The sequence below is a fragment of the Chiloscyllium punctatum genome, chromosome 16 (genome assembly GCF_047496795.1).
Source record: "Chiloscyllium punctatum isolate Juve2018m chromosome 16, sChiPun1.3, whole genome shotgun sequence".
NCBI classification, from domain to species: domain Eukaryota; kingdom Metazoa; phylum Chordata; class Chondrichthyes; order Orectolobiformes; family Hemiscylliidae; genus Chiloscyllium; species Chiloscyllium punctatum.
The window spans coordinates 80,449,512-80,467,046 of NC_092754.1; positions in this window are offsets into that span (position 1 = coordinate 80,449,512).

Genomic DNA, 17,535 nt, shown 5'->3' on the forward strand with positions numbered 1-17,535 from the left:
AGAATTTGCAAACTCCACACAAACAGTTGCCTGAGGCAGGAATTGAACCCGGGTCCTTTGCGCTGTGAGGCAGCAGTGCTAACCACTGTGTCACGGTACTACCCCATGGCTTTCAACCATTTTCAGATTCTCAGTTGAGAAGTGGAGTGCTACTGAAGACCAGAAAGCTTCACCTGGAAGATTAGTTGAGTAGCCAACTTTTAATATTTTTTAATATTTATTTATAGAACTTTAAAATGACAAAAGCTGGGTAAAGTCACTTTACTTCTACTTACTGTGGAACTAGTAGCATGGATATCGCTTTTAATTGGCTGCCTCTTGGTATTATCATCCCCAATCATGTTACACAGTAATGCCCTACATTTTTGTCGGCTGAATTGAAAGTCAGTTCTTGGTCTTCCCATGTACCCACTCCTTATGAATTTCATTTGCTAACATCATTAAGTTAGGATAATCTGTTGGGTTTTCGGATAGGTTGTCATTCTGCATGCTATTCTCTTCTGTTTGTGTTTCATTCCGTAACCTTGAAAATAAATTCTGTTTTATTTCAAACTAAGTGGCTTGACCAGCTGCGTCACTCCTGGAATATCTGCCTTACAACTGCTTAAGGCAACAAGCAAAGTTTGAGTCTGTACTACTTCCTTGAAATGACTCGAGGTGTTCTGTCCTGGCCCATAACAGTGTGCAACAGTGAGATCTAATATACTGGCATGGGTTGAGAATGGGAGAGAGTTGAAAGAAAAAGTGAGTCAGAATAAGCAGTTCCTTTTTTTTGGAATGGAAAGCAATTATGAGCAGGATGATCCTGGAATTGATGCTTGGCACCCATCTATTCATGAAGTAGATTATACATCTGCTCGATGGTACTAAATGTAATGTTTCAAAATCTGCTGATGGCACCAAACTGAGAATTGATTGGGTGAGGCGGATGTAAAGAAGTTCAAGGTAATTGAGACACGTGGAGGGAATGGGCAAATACGTGGCAGATGAACAGCAATGTGGATGGACGTAACATTGAACATTTTGGTTGGAAAAATAGAATATCAGGCTAGCATTTCAAAAGGAATTGATGCGAAAATGTTGATCTGTGAAGATACTAACATGCATACTTTTGCTGACTTCTTCACCGAACTCTGAAGTCCATTCACGGCAGTGAATTCTGAAACCAGGCGTCAATACTGGGATTGGCACTGGCACATATGCCAGTGGGTATATGTAACATTGAAAAGGATCTGGATCTCCCTGTACACCAGTCGCTGAAAGCATTATTGGAGCAACTGAAAGCCGTTAGGAAGGTAAATGATGTGTTGACCTTCATTTCTGGGGAATTTGAGTCCAGAAATAAGGGTATCTTATTACAGCTGTACATGACCTTAGTGAGACCCCATCTCGAACATTGTGCAGTATTGTGTGCAGTTTTGGTCTCCTTACCTAATAAAGGACAAACCTGACATTGAGGGAGAGCAGCAAAGAATGACCAGACTGATCTCGAGGATGACAAACTTGTTGTGGGAACAGAGTTTGGTGCGACTGAGTCTGTATTCCATGTGGTTTAGGAAAATGAGTGGAGATCTCAGTGAGATATATAATACTCTGACAGGGCGAGATATATTGGAAATAGGGATGATAATTCACCTGGCTGGGACGTCTAAAACAAGCAGCCACAGTATTAGGTACAGTCAGGACACTCTGCATTGAGATGAGAGTAAATGTCTGCACTCACAGACTGGTGAATCTGGGAATTCTATGCTACACAAGCCTGTGGAAGGCAAGGCACTGAATTTCATTAAGTATTTCTTGACACTAAAGGGACGAGGTTGCAGCAGAAGTTTGGTGTGGGGAGAAAGGATCAACCATCATTATATTGAATGGGAAAGCAAAATTGATGGACCGATGTTCCTAATTCATATTGTTCCAATAATTAATCACTTCAAAGGATATCCTTTATGAAGTGTTTGGGAAAAAAAATTGAAGAGATGTTAGACCAAAAACTAGAATGGGGGAGGGTCAATGTGTTGAATGACCTACTCCTTCCCAAATGTTTCTGTGCAGTCTGTGGGAAAACTCTGTAAATGTGTCACAGGCTCTCAGCTGTTAGGAAGGAGGCATCTGCTGGATCAACAGGGCTGTGTTTCCCATTACCTTTTCTCATACCGAGACTGGTGCTGGGTGTTCTGTCCAATTTTATCCATTAAGGGCTCGGAATAGTTTGATACAATAGAATGATGCCTTGCTTGGCATTTTAGAGACCGTTGAAGTGTTTGCCACATGTCTGTCGTCTGGAGGCACTTTTAGGCCAGAACAGGAAAGCAGGGGAGATTCACTGCCTGAAAGTAAATTGGGAAGGCAATTGGTGTTCACAAGTGACATTGGCTTCAAGGTCACTGTTACTGACAGCAGATTTTAGATTTCGATATTTTATTAGTTGTTTTTAACTTCCACCAGCTGCCAGAGCATTAGCCTGGTCGAGATTGGTAATCCAGTGACATTTCCACAACAGCACCATCTCCACATGGGGACCAATCGGAAACCACACTGAGCAGATAATTTTTTGCTGCTTGATAGCTCTGTCAAAAATAACTCACACAATTTTGTCTATTGTGATGGGACTGAGGGGGTGGTAAATGGTCAGCTTGTAATTATTCTTCTCTTAAGGGACAGGAAATAGTTGAGGAATTTTCCACGTTGCCAGGGAGATGTCAGAGTTGGAGCTGGAATGAAACAGTTTCCCAAGGGACACGGTTTGTTATGCAGCACAAGTCTTCAGTCCTATTGCAGGAATAGTGTCAAGGCCCATTGCCTTTTTCGTACCTACTGTATTCGGCTGTTTCTTCATGTCAGGTGCAGCGAATCGAATTGGTTGGAGACTGACATCTGTGATTCTGTGGGCATCATCTAAGGAACACTTCTGGCTGAGGATGGTGTAGACATTGCATACTGTCTTTTACACTGATGTGCAGCAAAGTTCCATTCTTTCGGGGAATGGCAAAGCAATAACCAAGTGGTATTGAGCTGTTAGTCTAGCGACCCAGGCAATGCTCATGTGACCTGAGTTCGAGTACTGCCACAGCAAATGGTGGAATTCAAATCCAATAAATGTTTGGAATTAAGAGTCTAATGATGATCATGGAACAGTTGCTGATTGTGTGGGAAACCCATCTTGTTCGCAGATGCTCTTTCGGGAAGGAAACTGCCATTCATTCTTGCTCTGGCCTACTTGTACCTCCAGACGCACAGCAATGTGTTTGACTCTTAACTACCCTCCTGTCAATAAATGGTGACACACTAATCCCATTGAACAGTTTTTTAAAAAAAATATTTGTGGAGTCCTCTTCTTTCATCAGTTGTTTCATAGTTCAACTCCATTTCTAACTGGCTGTGGCAGGACTGCAGAGCTTCGATCTGATCTGTTTGCTTTGTCATCATCTCGTCCTCTCTATCAGATGTTAGTCCTACTGTTTGCAATGTAAGTGAGTAGTCAAGTGTGGTAGCTTTAAATGGGTTGTCATCAGTTTTAGGTCCACACGGTTCTGACCCTGGTATGTTCATCTACACTCGTGACTGAAACATCTTTCAGCTTAATGGGAATAATGGACTGAGGAATTATCCTGGGCAAAAAGTTACAGATTGTGACTCAGTACAATATTCGTTCTGTCCAACTATGATCTACACTATGACATGAATTCCCGGGTTTGAGCTGCAATTTCTGCAATGCAATTCTGCTGTCTGTCGCCCAATTCATACCGAGACCCAATGACCCGTACCCCGTGAGCTACTCTGGTTTCAGATGTGGTAGCACTTCCAATTTCATATTCTCATTCCTCTGAGCGTTTGTTTATTGTGTCATATCTCTTATTGTCTTGTTTTTCAAAACTCCAAAACGCATTCCGTGAGGTAGCAACACGGCTCAGTGTTTAGTGCCGCTTCCTCACAGCGCTATGGACCCAGGTTTGATTCCATCCTCCAGCGACCATCTTTGTGGAACATGCGCATTCTCCTTGTTGGATTCTTCCCTCCCACAACCCAAAAATTTCCAGGTTAGGTGCATTAGTCAGGGGTAAATATAGGACAAGAAAATGGGTGTGCATGGTTTACTCTTCAGAGGATCGGTGTGGACTTGTTGGGCTGAAGGGCCTGTTTCCATACTGTAGCGATTCTAATTCCAACATTCATCTGAACGTTTTCCCTTGCAGTTATGCCATTTTCAGGGTTTAAATTGAATGTGCTTCACTCTGTTCTCTCAATGGCTTCTAATAAGAACTCTGTAGTGTCAATGATTCCAGTCTTATGTAGTTTCAGAACCAAGATATTTGTGCATTTTTAATTAATTTTCACTTCCCAGTGTACGGCAATCCAAGTGGGTCAGGACATTTGAGCAGCTTTGACATATACCTTTGAACATATTCAAAACCAGAAATTTCTGGAGAAACTCAGCAGGTCTGTCAGCATCTGTGGAGACAGAGAAACAGAGATAGTGTTTCAATTCCAGCGTGGCGCTTGTTCAGAACTGAAAAGGGCTGCTTAATGCCTTAGCAAAAGTGGACGACGGATGATAGGAAACAGAGCATGTGGAGACGCAATGGCACAGAGGGATGGGCTTTTAATTATGGTGAAAGAGAAACATATATAAAATTGGTGTAAATTAAAGTGTGGATGGCAGAAATGGGTTGTCTCTATTGAGTGCAGGATAAAATAAGACACAGACGAGATCATTGGGAGGTCAGGAAGTAGAATATATGAAAAATGGAGAACAGCCATAATGGAATCAGGCTGTGAATTTGGAAGTGTGTATTAACTGCTGCAGGCTGTGGCACATCAAAGTGTAAAGTTAGGTGTTACTCTAGCTTGGGTAGTGTTTCACTGGAACGTTGCAGCAGCTCAGGACCGAAATGTTAGGATGAGCGCAAGGTCGGTTATTGAAATGAGAAGCAAAGAGAGGCTCAGGGTTATTCCTACAGACAGAGTGAAAGTGGTCCTCAAACCAGTCTCTGTTTGGTCTCCCCAGTGTAAAGGAGACAGCATTGTGAGCAGCAATGACAGGAGACCGGATTGAAAGTGTAAAAGTGAAATGCTACTTCACCAGGCAGGTATGTTTGGGGTCTTGGACAGTGAGAAGGGAAAGGTGAATGGGCAAGTGTTGCAGCTTCTGTTATTTCATGGGAAGGTGTCATGGGGGAGTTGTGAAGTGTTCGGGATGATGGAGGGTGTCACAAAAGAAATGGTCCCTATGAAATGCTGTCAGTGGTCGCGAGGGAAAGATGTGTTTGATGGTGCTGTCCCACTGGAAATGGTGGAAGTGGCGGAAGATGATTCTGTGAATGTGGATTCTAGTACAGTAGAAGTGAGGACGAGGGGAGATCTATCATTGTTCTGGGAAGGAGAGGACGGAGTGAGGGCAGAAGCACGTGAGATGGGATAGTCACAGCTGAAGGCCCTGTCCACCGGAATTAGCGGATTTCTGATTTGAAGGCAAAGGAGGTCACGTCACAAGCAGTTCACTGGAATGTGGCGTCATCAAAGAGAAACAACAGAGACGGAGAAACTGAGAGAATGGAGTCAGCCTCCGCTGATCATGTGTTCAGCTACATCTAGAAGACACCCCTGAATGATTGAAAATAACCAGACATCTAAATTGAGGCTTTCTGTCTCACATCTGATCTGAAGCAGGATGTGGAAGTAGACCCAGAGGAAGGTCAGTGGGTATACCTGGGCAGACATTCAAGCAGATATCCAATAACGCTCAAAAATTATTGATTCTGTTCAAAAAGAAGGACTCGATTAGAAGATGTACCACCCATGGTCGACAAGGATACTATGATGAGCATTAGTGTAGGGCCAGATTTAGGAGGTTTATTTTTTGGGATCATAAGCATATGCTGGGCATGACTTTCAGCTGTGCTTCCTGAATTCCCCCCAGAAACCCCTGCCATTGCTGTTCCATCCTCTTCCCTGCTCCTCTCCCCTTCCTGATTCAAGTTCTCCATCTCCAATTACAGAGCACATTCTCTCACATTATGGTCCCTCCCCACTTCATTGAGGATGACACTGAGAACTAAAAGGCGGGCTGTTACTTAATGGAGAGGACACCCACAAAAGGAACAGTGCAAAGGGATGGAATTGTCTTTGTGTCTTAATCATAACGTCAGCATGCTGATGCAGCAAGTAACTAAGTTGGTTCATTAGGCGGATTCCTGGAATGAAAGGGTTGAATTATTTAGTACATCTAAAATGGTGAGGCGTTTATTCATTGTTGTTGAAATGAATGTGGATGATATTACTGAAATGGACATGATGCAGAGGGGGCTTGACAAGGGAGATTTCGAGAATGTGGATCCGTTCCAGGGCAGAGAGTCGAACTCAGGGTTGTAGATACAGAATAAGGGATATCGATTTCAAACTGAGATACATAGAAACATCTTCTTTCAGAAGGTAGTGAATGTCTGGAATTCCCTAACCTAGAGGTTATGGAAACTGGTTTTTTTTTAATACATTTACAGACTGGCTGGATTGGGTTTTGATAGATTAGTGATTTGAGGGATACAAAAGGTTAGCAGGAAAGTGGAGTTGAGCCCTGAAGTAGATCATCCATGTTCTTATTAAATGACAGTACAGGTTTGAGTGGCCGAATAGCCTGCTCCTGTTTCTATTTCTTACGTTCTTATGTTATTTTCCTGAAAATGGTTTTGTACAATTTTGCATTCAGGGAGAGCAGAGGATTTCTTTGAGCTAACACTGGTAGAGGGCTGTATTCACAGCGATTCTGGGTCTGTAACATGACCCAAATCTGGAGCAGAAGTTACAGAGACGGGAAGCCTGAAAAGAGGGATTGGGGTGCGGAACAATTCCTGACTCAGCCTGGATTTTCAATTACATTTCACGAACTACACCTAACCATCGGGGTGGCCTCAATCTGCCCCTGTGTAGCAGGTCCGAAGGGCTGAATGGAACATCAGAACATAAGGCTGAGGAACACGAGTGGAACATTCGGCCCTTTGACACTACTCCGACAGTTAATAAGGTCGTGGCTCATCTCATTGTGGTCCCAGCTGCACTCTTCTCTCCAAGCACCATTATCCCTGATTCACCTGTCGATGGAAAATCAGATGAAGCCAGCCTCGATATAATATAAAGCTTCAACCATCCCATACTTCTGGGAAGGAGACTTCCTACGTCAATAAATTCCCACTTTGTGAATTTCTCCTCACCCCAGTTCTGACTGAGGTTGGAGGGTGTCACTGATTCCTTTTCTAGTCCCACTCCTTCACTACTCACATCACATTTTAAATGTGACCAGATTGGTGATATAGCTGATGATAAAAGTCTTAGACTAGGTCTGGTTCAGTAAACAAGTCACGCAGATTTCTTTAGTCAGACACAAGTAACTTATAAAACTAATTGAGGAGCATGGAGGATCTGTGTTTCACACTGCTGCCTCACATCACCAAGGAGCTGGGTTCAATTCCAACCTCGGGCGTCCTGTATGTGGAGTTTGAACATTCTCCTTGTGTCTGTGTTTCCTCCCAGTGTTCCAGTTTCCTTCCACAGTCCAAACATGTGCAGCCTAGAGTGGATTGGCCATGCTAATTTGCCCATAGTGCCCAAGGATGTGTATGTTAGTTGCGTTAGTCATGTGAAATGCAGGGTTACATGGATAGGGTGGGGGCAGGTCTGGCTGGGATGCTGTTCACTGGGTCAGTGTGGATTTGATGGGCAGAATGCCTTGCCGCCACACGGTTGAAGTTCTAGAACAATGGCAAGAAGTTTGGACTATACGAATACCCAGTGGATATCTACCTGATACACTCTGTTGAAGGTTTTGTATGTTTCAGTAAGATCACCTCTCTTTCTATGAGTAACCATAATATAAGGCCTTTATTCCTGGAATACATGAAGTGAAACATTGCTGAACTGCTTCCAATGTAATTATATCCAATCTCAGGGAGGTAGACAAAAAATAACCTCACACCCCAGGTGAGGCTTTTTCTTTGTTTTCTCAGTGCTCTGAGTTTTTGGAACTCTCTTCCCCGCAGACCATTCGAGGCAGAGTTATTGAATATTTTTGAGGCACAGACGGAAGATTCATAAGTAACAACAGAGTCAAGGATTATCAGGGAATGGACTGGAATGTGCAGCATGGGGAAATGTTGACAGTGGTACAAAATGACACTGCTTCAGAACATCCGTGAAAACGAAATGGTAATCTAGAAAACATTTTAAAATGCCAACAGTGATAGAACAGAGTTCCAATGACCATAGAGCTGCTCTGTCATTAAAGAGAGACCACTTGTGGTCATTTAACCTGAGGGTCACCACACCTCGGGTGATGGGTTGAGGGTGAGACAGCGTCCCTATCATGGTAACCTCTGTCAGTGTGGTGAATCGAACCAGCACTGTTGGCCTCCATCTTCATCGCAATCCAGCTGTCCAGCCAACTGAGTGGGAGACTGTATAACTGTTACAGACAGAAACAGTCACAGGCAAAGGGTAAGGGAAACTTTCATAACAAGGAAAAAGGTACAATTCAGATAACGGTCAAAATAACGACTGAGGGTAAAAACGTTCTCTGCTAGAAATTGTATTTTATAATGAGACAATATTTCAAAGCCATCTTTGGCTGAATACGGTAAGGTGAGACATATGAAATAACCAGAATTACTAATTGTGATTGGATATCGATAACCATAAAATGAGTGTAGATTTTTGATTGGTCTGTGTAAAATGTGCTTACCATTATATAGATGGAGAAAGCTGATGGAATATATTATTGGGACAGTGCATCCCCTTGGGAAATGTCCTCGAGCAGGCGCTTGAAGAAAACCCGGGTAAAAGTGCCTGAGTGTTGTCTGCTCAGTGACAGGAACCCAGGGGGTTGAATGACTGGAAATTCATGTAACATGGAACTGAGAAAAGCATCAGATCAGCCACAATCTTCTTAAATGCTAGAATGCGTTTGAAGGGCTGAATGGCCCCATAGTGGATTGCATGTGATTTGAAAACTGTACAATTTTGTTCCTTCCCCTTTTGTGTTACATATTGGGGCATTGAAATTTTCTTGAAAATGGGAATTATTTGGAACACGAACTTGAACATTCCACAATCAACATTCTTCAGAATATTCTATCAACATGTGAGAGTATTGCGAAGGCGAGCGTGTGTGTGTGTGTGTGTGCGTGTGTGTGTGACAAAGAGAGAAGGCTTTGCATGCAATAGTGAGAGTAGTGGACCATGAATCGTGTTCGGGTGTCGGTGATATAACAGATATACAGTGAGTGTGAGGGAGCAGGGAGAACACAGTGACCCTTATCCTGACAGTGTGGGGAAGGTTATTGAAGCTTGTCCTGTATTGCTGAACATTTCTTCAGACCGCAGATACTGCACTGAGCTGGTTGGTGAGCTCAGGCCCTGCTCGTTGGGTCTGGTGGTGTGGTTCCGCTGGAAAGAGTATGGTCCCCTCTGTACTAGCCCATCCACCAGGAGCTCCGTGTCCCTGTCGACAAACCGTGGTATAATTGCCCCTTATCTGCCATGCTCGGGGTAAACTGTGCACCAATGCCAGGGATCACGGAATATCAGGGCATCCGGCCGATTGTGAATAACTCCAGCCATGATGGGTGGGATCGGACTGGCATTGAATGACAGGGACACCATGGGGTGGCTGGGTAGTTAATGAGGTGAGTTCGATATGATAGTACCAGGAAAATAGCTCAGCCTCGTGCAGACAACCCATCTGTCACACTCAGTGAAAATCACACAAAGATAAATTATGGTTATATTCAGCCCAATGAGTCATAGACTCTGCTGTGCCCACTTTCAGTTACAGAGCTGCAGAACAAATGCTCATTCAAAACTGTCCATCATCTGAACTCACACCAATATCAGGTTCCCTTTGCAAGCTCGAATATGAATGCACAATACATGGTTAAAGACAGGATTCTTGGCAGTATGGAGGAACAGAGCGACCTTGAGGTCTGTGTCCACAGATTACTCAAATTTGCTCCCAATGTTGATGGTGTGGTTAAGAAGGCACATGGTGTGTTGGCTTTCATATGCAGGGGGATTGAGATTAAGAGCCGTGAGGTTATGCTGAAGCTCTATAGAGTCCTGGTTAGACCACACTTGGACTATTGTGCTCAGTTCTACTCAGTCCATTATAGGAAGGATGTGGAAGCTTTAGACAGAGTGCAGAGGAAATTTACAAAGATGCTCACCAGACTGGACGGAAGGTTCTATGAAATAAGCTTGAGGGAGCAAGGGCTTTTCTCATTGGAGGAAAGAAAGATGACAGGTGATATGATAGAGGTGTGCAAGATGATGAGAGGCATAGACAGAGTGAATAGCAAGCGACTGTTTCCTAGGGCAGAAATATCTATCACAAGGGGTCATAATTTTAAGGTAACAGGAGGAAGGTTTGGGGAGATATCAGAGGTAGGTTCTTTAGACAGAGAGTGGTGGGGGTTTGGAATGCACTGCCAGCAGTGGAAGTAGAATCAAATACGTGAGGGAAACTCAAGAGATTCTTGGATAGGCATATGGAAGAAAGTGAACGGAAGCACGGACGATAGTCTGATCATAGAGTAGGATAAACGGGTGGCACAACATCGAGGGCCAAAGGTCCTGTACTGTGCTCTAATGTTCTTTGTTTTGTGTTCTATGGAAGTGCTCATAGAGGTTAGAGAGGGATTTTGATGTATCAGAGAGGTGAGGGCTATGAAGCCATGATCTTAGTGAAAGGCAAGACAGGCTTGGGAGGCGAACGACCTGCCTTTGTTTCTGATATTCTCACATTCTGTTATTGGAAAATTTGATTAGATTAGATTAGATTAGATTACCTACAGGAAGGTACCTGGAAGGTCTGTTATGGAATGTTGCAGTCACGGAGCCCAGGGGACGTTGTGAGCCATCTCTGGGTGAGGTATGGGGGCTGTATTCACAGTAAATCTGCATCTACCAACAAACGGAGTACAAGTTGTAGAGAGGGGAACCTCTGTAAAGAGAAATGAGGGACTGCTTTCATATCCAGCCTGGGTTTTCCAATTACATTTTCCAAATCTCCCAAACCGTGTGTGACAGTCATGAGGGAGTGAATGTTCTCCTCTGTTTCTATGCACCAGGTGATAGCAGTAAGTGGCCTCCAACTGCTCAGATCCAGCAGGTTTGAGGGTCTAAATGGAATACAGAACCAGGGGACTGAGGAGTAGGAGTAGGTCCTGAGATACTTTGAGCCTTCTCCACCAGGCACTAAGATTGTGGCTGATCAGGTTGTGGTCTCAGCCCCACTTTCCTGTCTGTATCCCATTATCCATGACGCAGTCTCTGTCAAATCTTTAACTAACTCAGCTGTGAATACTTGCAATCAGAGAAACACCACAAACTTCTGGGGAAGAGAATTCCCATTCAAAAGCCCTTTTTGCATTTTTCCTCATCACTGTGATAGAATAGCAGAGTCATACAGCATGGAAGCACATCCTTTTTTTCCAAATTCTGAATGCCGATCAGGCATCCTAACGTGACCTAGTCTCACTGGCCAGCATTTGGCCCATATCCCTCTGAACCATTCCTATTTATGTATCTATCCAGATATATTTTAAACATGTAATTGTACCCGCTTTCACCACTTCCTCTGACAGCACTTTCCGTACCCCCAGGGCCTCTGCATGTGAAGGTTTCCCCTCAGGTCCCGTCTAAATCTTTCCCCTGTCATCATCAACCTCTGCCATATAGTTCTGGAAGTTCGAACACTGGGAAAAAATGTTGACCATTGAGACTATAAATAGCCCACAGGATTTTATAAACCTCTGTCGTGTCACTATTCAGCTTCCAACAGTCCAGGGACAAAAACCCCAACCTGCTCATCCTCTCCTGCAGTTCAATTTCTCAGGTTTCAGAAAATCCTTTTCTGCACCCTCTCAAGCTGAGCAACATCCATCCTTTAGCAGTGCCTACTGAATTGTACGCAGTATTCTTAAAGTGGCCTCAGCAATGTCGTGTAGAAACGTAATATGCTACCCCATCTCCTATAATCAATGTTCTGACTGAACATTAATACTCTGTCTACCTGCTACTCCACTTTCAAGGAACTATGAACCTGCATCCGTAGGTCTCTTTGTTCAGCAACATTCCCTAGGGTACCACCCTGCTTTAACTTACCAAAATGCAAAACCTCACAAATGTCTGCATTAAATTCTATCTGCCAGTCCTTGACCCTTTGTTTGTCAAGGGTGCCGTTGTACTCTGAAATAACCATCACTGTCCACCGCCCCACTATTTTTTGATGTTACCTGTAAACCTACTAACTATGCCCTCCCCTGTCTGTATCCCATTGTAGACGCTCTGCCCTCCCCCCATCTGTATCCCATTGCAGAAGCTCTGCCCTCCCCCTGTTGTATCATATTGTAGACGGTATGCCCTTCCCCTGTCTGTATTCCACTGTAGACGCTATGCCTTCCCCATCTGTATCCCATTGCCGACGTGCTGCCCTCCCCCTGTCTGTATCTCATTGGAGACACTCTGTCTCCCTCTGACATCTTATTGATTGACTATCCTGATGTATGAGCAAACTGAGCTCCATCCTCTCCATCCAGTTCATTGGTGTGGATTGTCATTTGTTGATGACCTCACACAGATCCCTGAAGAATTCCACTGGTTACAGCTTACCAAACACAAAATGAGTAATGATCTCTTGTCTGTATTTCCTGAGGCAGCCTGGGATGGTTAAATGGCATCCTCCTGTGCTGTGTAATTTACTGAAATGATTTGAATACTTCATTCTATTCCTGTCTAACCCCATGGAAGTGCATTATGGCCTCCCCCTGCTGTATTGTCACGATGCTGACTGCCTCAATGGGATCTTTATCTCCCTCTGGAACAGCCTCAGGTGTGAACTGACAGAACAACGAGTGAAGTAGGAGCAGCAGTTGGCCATTCGTTCCCTCCAACTTGATGCTCAGTTTAGAAACATTATGGCTGATCTGATTGTAGCTGAATACCCCTTTCCTGTCTGTTCCCAATAAACATTGACTCCTCTGTCCATCAAAGGTCAGTCAAGGTCAGCCTTGAATATCCTCAATGACCCAGTCTTCCCTGTTCCCGGGGGATGAGAACGCCACAGATCACACAATCCAAAGAAGAAAGGAGCAATCTTATCTCAAATGGAAAAGGAAGAACCCTTTCATTTTAAAGTGTGTTAACCTCACAGCAAGTCACCTACACTTTTCAGAAACAAGGGCACAGCAAATACGAACAAACATATACCATTCAGCCCCTCAAACGTATCCACAGTCCCATTGACTGTTCAGTCAAGTATTTATCAAACTCAGCTTCTACTGCACCCTTGGAAAATAATCCTGCCACCTTAATGCCACTGAGCATAGGAAATTGGAATCAGGCCATTTGGCTCATAAGGTCTACTTTGCAGTTTGATCCTGTCTGGTGTGTATCTCAATATAATTTCCCCGCCTTCTCACCGTAACCCTTGATCGTGGTTTTAATCTAACCTTTGTCTAAAAGACATGGTTGCGTCGGTGTCTCTGTATGTGTGTGTGATTGCATGTGTGTTTCTGTGTATATCTGTTTACTGGCAGGAGACAGGGTGATGGTGGATGGTTGTTTTTTGAACTGGAATCCGGTGGGCAGCAATGATCCAGAGGCAAAATTGTTGGGTTCACTTTTGTTTGTCATTTATATAAATGATTGAGATGAGAATTATAGAAGGCATATTTCGCAAATTTGAGGATGACGTCAAGTTTGGGTTTACTGTAGACAGTGTTTGTATAATGGTGAACAGCTGAAGGTTACAAAGAGACCTTCATTAATTGAATCAATCATTCGTAGAGATGTACAACAGGGAAACAAACTCTTCAACTCGCTCATGCCATCCTAATGTTCTAAATTAATCCACTCCCATTTGCCAGCATTTGGCCCATATCCCACGAATCATAAAGCCATCCAGTTGCCTTTTAAATGCTGTAATTGTTCCAGCCTCCACCAGTTTCTCTGGCAGCTTATTCCATAGAAGCACCACCCTCTGCAGGGAAAAAAAGTTGCTCTTCATTGTCTTTCAAATATCTCTCTTCCCACCTTAAACCTACGCCTTCTAGTTTTAGACTCTCCTACCTTGCGGGGATGGAACCTTGACCACTCACCCTATCCATGCCCGTCATAATTTTATAAACCTCTAGAAAGTGTAAATATGACTCCAATCAAGACGGTTGGCTGTGCTTTCAGTCATCCTGGGTCTATAGTCCCAAATTCAATAGTCGTACCTCTTCCTTCTCCATCAAGGCATGATTCCAAAAAGTTTAATCAACTTGTTCAGACATATTATGAAACTGCTTTGTGGGAGTTGAAACGAGAATTTTCGGCGCAGTGATAGATACACTACCATCATTCAGCATTAGCCCCTAAAGCTGCAACATGATGCTCCTATATGTTGTTCATCAGCTTGTTGTAACACGTTGTGACACACTTCCATCGGACATGACTCCACTCCACCTTCTCCAGAGATAGGGGCACTATCAGACATTCCTGGACTGGAATCGAATCCAGAGCTCCGGCTCAGAAACGTGGGCACCATCCATTAAACAAGGCCGAAACTATGCCCAGATTTTGGGTCATATTTGAAGTGTATGGATTTATTAAATTCTGGTTAACAATACCAAATTATACAGGGGACAAATCTCATTGAAAATTTGTACAAATTATTAGCCTTAACTATAGGATGTTGAGTGCATTCGCTGTACTATTGAGATAAACTATGAACATCTGTAATTGCTTGGCTATGATTTCCGGTTTAAATGTCTATTACCAGTAGTCTCCTATATTAGGGAAAGAAATCCTGCAACACACTGCACTATGAGGGATCTCGAGTAGATATCAATACTGAAGACCAGAGACGAGGAAAGAACACAATTCTGTGCCCAAAACACCGGTCACTATTTCAAATCTCGAGCATGTGGCTTCCCTCTTACGAAAACCATTAATTGAGATAAGACAGCTATTTCCTATCCAGCTTTTGCTTACCGACTCCTCCTTCTGCCTGCACAAGGCAAACCAAGCTCTGGGTCTTTGGGAAACTCAAGGCTGGTGTCTGTAGGCATTATGGAGAGTGGATTGTGGTTTTAATCCGAAGGGGGAGTGTGAGGGGGTAGTAATATCATTCACTGGGCTGAGGTGTTGCAGATGGGGTTTAACCTGGATACATGTGAAGTATTGCTTTATGGTAAAACAAACAAGGGGAGGGCGTACACAATGAATGCTGGGATTTGGTAGTTATATAGAAAAGAGGGACCCGGGGGCGCAGGTATAATTCTTTGAAGTTTGTGGCGCAGGTTATTTCAGATTACGTCAGTGCTCAGACCTTTGAGTTTAGAAGTTGAGCAGGCATGCTGAGATTGTTCAGGACATTGATAAAGCCTGTTCTGTAGTTCTGTGTGCAGTTCTGTTATGGGAAGGAGATTGTTAAGCTGAAGAGGGTTCAGAAGAGATGTACCAGGATGTCACCAGTAACACACCATCTTCTGCCTCAGGAGCCAACAAACATGCGGCACGAACATTGGATCCACTGATTTACAAATTTCCCCTGGGTAACCCAGATCCCAGATCCAACTCCCAGACTCACATCTGCCCTCCTGAGGAGACCTAATGCCCATCTTAATTCCCACCGCTCTATCCCACACTCCCCATCGATCTATCACGATCACCTCCTACCTTCGTTCACCTATTACTTACCTTTCCGCTGAAAGTTCTGCCTGAAACTTCGACTCTCTTGCTTCTCGGATGTTGCCTGGCCTGCTGTGCCTTTTCCACCGCCATGCTTTACATACTCTAAATTATCAAACATCTGCAGTCTCCATTATCTCTCAGGTACAATTCCCTGTCAAAAAAACCATGTCGTTGTCTGTTACAACCGCACGTAGTCTTAGGGACATTTTCTTCTCAGATCATGGACGATAAAAGTTCTTTTAACGTTTTACTGATATTGTAATTCCTGATCAGTAGTTAAAGAACGTACGTTTCAATTTATAAACAGAGAAGCATACTCATGTTCTAATAAACCTCTGGCATTGCTCCCATATCCAAGGCAGATTGAATGCTTACACATGATTGATCGACCAACCCTAACATTTGTTCCCTCTATCATCCCCACATATCCCACCCAGAATGCGTAAATTTTAATCATACGGTTTTTTAAAAAAAATAATAAAAAGTATTGAATTGAAATGGGTTAACTGGAGATATTTGTTCAGCGATTGAGATTGATCTCAATCTCCGTGGAACCTAAATATGTCACTGGAGAGCTTTCCTCTTCTATTAATGAGGGAATCGGTTCAATGTGTTATCCCATAGTATCAGCGGGAGTATCACCAACAGCACTAACAGGGATCAGCAGATCTAGAGAGGGGGGAAGGAGAAATCTGAATCTGAGAACATTAGACTGGAATGTTCCAACAATGGATCAGAATCTGAGAACATTAGACTGGAATGTTACAGCAATGGGCAGGAGTTTATCCGAGGGTATTTCCTTGCTTTCTCAACCTCGGATCTCATTAGCATTACGGTTCTATGGTGTACTGATGGTTATTCAAAATGGTTACTATCCCATCCTCATTATCGTTGGTGTTCCTGGTAATTCATTCTATCTGTTCATAAAGCCAGGTTGGACTGAATTACTGCTCATATTATTTAAAATTTAGAAAGGTGGACGTCAATATTTTCAATTCCAATGAAATATTCCATTCCTCACAAATTATAACGAGCAGATTATTATTGACAAATTACTCACCAATACGCGATGAGGAACCAGACTGTTCTCAAACTCCGTAATACTTCTATACATGCACAGATCAACATTTCTATATCTTCCCCACTCACTAATCCTGTCCAATATCACCATTATGATATCCGCGACTCCTCCTCAGCCTCAGTGCATCTTCTGAATAAACCATCAATTGTGCCTTTGTTCAATCTGGATATACCTTAACAAGTCCCTTGTAACCACATGTCAGTTGCAGAATAATTGCTCTTGAGTATGTTGAATTGTTCACTGCACAGAACCTGTCAGACAGGCAGACACTGCGTGCTGCTTAAATCATTGACGCATAATCTAGAGCCACAGAATAATAATCTGTTGATAACTCAAGAAGGAAATTGATGTTATTGAAGTGGAACCATCATCATTTGTAATTTAAAAAAGGCTCATCTGCATGCTTCCTGTCCTTCAGAGAAGTCAATGGTTATTCTTCCCCAGTCATAGCTGTGCAAACCCACATCAATGTGTTTTACTCTTTACTGTGCTGTGGAACCAGGCACTCAGTTCAAGATCCGTATAACATGCTAGCTTGACCATGGCTGCACACATCCCGTGAGGAAAGAACAAAAGTAAAGTTAGCTCCTTTCCTCTGCCTGTTTTCCTTATTTCTACACCACATTTCCATTCGGGTAGGTGACCATTCCCTGTTTCAAGTGCAATCTTTCTGACTGAGTCTCTACCCAAGAGTGATGTTCATCTCCACAGGCACCTTTCGTTCTGGATTTACT